The sequence below is a fragment of the Pygoscelis adeliae genome, unplaced genomic scaffold, assembly GCF_000699105.1.
Source record: "Pygoscelis adeliae isolate BGI_AS28 unplaced genomic scaffold, ASM69910v1 Scaffold12, whole genome shotgun sequence".
Taxonomy (NCBI): Eukaryota; Metazoa; Chordata; class Aves; order Sphenisciformes; family Spheniscidae; genus Pygoscelis; species Pygoscelis adeliae.
This window is the reverse complement of record NW_008824290.1, coordinates 3,019,886-3,021,834: the sequence shown is the minus strand read 5'-3', so window position 1 is coordinate 3,021,834 and position 1,949 is coordinate 3,019,886.

Here is a 1,949-nt window from a genome sequence, read left to right as displayed (position 1 = left end):
GATGCAGATTATACAAATCAATATTGAGAACAGAGAAACCAACATTGTGACCCACCACTATTAACAGATATAAGTTCCTTAATACGCTCTGGTTAATCTGTTATTATCTCAAAACCCTTCGTGCCTCACGTTGGGTGCCAAAAAGGACTGTTGTGGTTTAACCTCAGTTGGCAACTAAGCACCACGCAGCCGCTCGCTCACTCCCCCCCCCCCCCCGATGGGGTGGGGGGGGGAATTGGAAAAGCACGTGAGAAAACTTGTGGGTTGAGATAAAAACAGTTTAATAATTGAAATAAAATGATAATGATAATAATATGATAATAGTAATAATACACAAAGCAAGTGATGCACAGTACAATTGCTCACCACCCGCCGACCGATGCCCAGCCAGTCCCCGAGCAGCGGCCCCCCCGGCCAGCTTCCCCCAGTTTATGTACTGAGCTTGATGTCACATGGTATGGAATGTCCCTTTGGCCAGTTTGGCTGTGCCCCCTCCCAGCTTCCTGTGCACCTGCAGCCTTCTCAGTCGGTAGAGCATGGAAAACTAGAAAGTCCTTGGCCAGTGTAAGCACTACCTAGCAACAACTAAAACATGGGTGCCTTATCAATTTTGTTCCCATCCTAAATCCAAAACACAGCACTGTACCAGCTACTAGCAAGGAAATTATCCCTGCCGAAACCAGGACAACTGCTGATTTCACTCCTTGAACTACAAAGTCAGGCATATGTGAGCCAGCAAAAGGGAAGCAGCCCAGCTATAGGGGAGTGGAAACAGTGCTGCTCCTGTTAGTTCCTTAGCAGACTCACTGAACTGTAATGTAACACTGCAACCTGATCACTTACCTGTGCTTAGCAAACAGAAGAAAATGTATTTGCTTCAATTTACTGTGAAAAGTTGCAATAAGCAAATTCCCCTTCCTCATACCCTGGAACAGCTGGCTTTAAAAAATGGTGACACTGTCTTATATCTCATATCCCCTGTAAGTTGTTTATTGTACACAGAAATGTCTTTCCTGGCTTAAGAAAACTATTTCTCTCTCTTATCCAGAAAGACCTTTAGTGCAAACATGTAATGCTGCTGTGTTTAGTGCAGTACTGGAACAAGTCCAGTAGCAATGGTGGGAGCTATTACTCCCATCCCTCTTCTGGTTTTCTACCGCTTCAAGCCATTGTTGCTATCACTGGCTCACATTTTGTAGGAATAGGCCCCTCTATGTGGCACTAAGTGCCATTTAAAAAAAAAAATTAACTAAATGAGCAAGGGTCAGTTCCTGTATTGGATTCACAAGAACTCTAGAAATTATGATTTCCTAGGAACCATCAGTGTCAAGACTGATCTCATCTACTCTCAATCTTACATTAGACTAAATGACTTCTTAATATATAGCTGATACAGTAAAACCAGGACAGCTTATCTACTGAAAAGGAGATGATAATTTCTCTAGATCGCATCTTTGAACAGGTGGAATTTGTAAGATATATTTCCTGCCATTGACTACATGCTGACTAATGAAATCTAAACCATCCTCTTTTAAAGCTGTGTAAGTTCCTATCTAACTTCTAAAGGTCCAACTTTCAAAATCAGCTTGGGATGGGATCATGTTCCACATTGCTGTCTTCATGAGTGCTGTAAGGTTTTGGACCTTTTCATATCATAGCCAATATAATCAAAAACCTCTTGCCTTGGAGTCAATAGCCACTATTCTCATATATTTCACAGCTTCTAGTACATGTTCAGTGGCTGAACACCCACTGCAGAGGTTTCCAAGCTTTGCTCTCACAGTTTACATGCATTCTGAAGCTGGATTTGTGCTTGGCCAACAGTTTTTGCATGAGAGGTTCTCTGATGGGATGTGTCTGGAAGAAGAAAGGATGAAAGGCAAAAGAAGGCCCAGAGATAGGGTGACTAGATAAAATATGGGGAGAATGTACTTTGAGTCATCTATGGG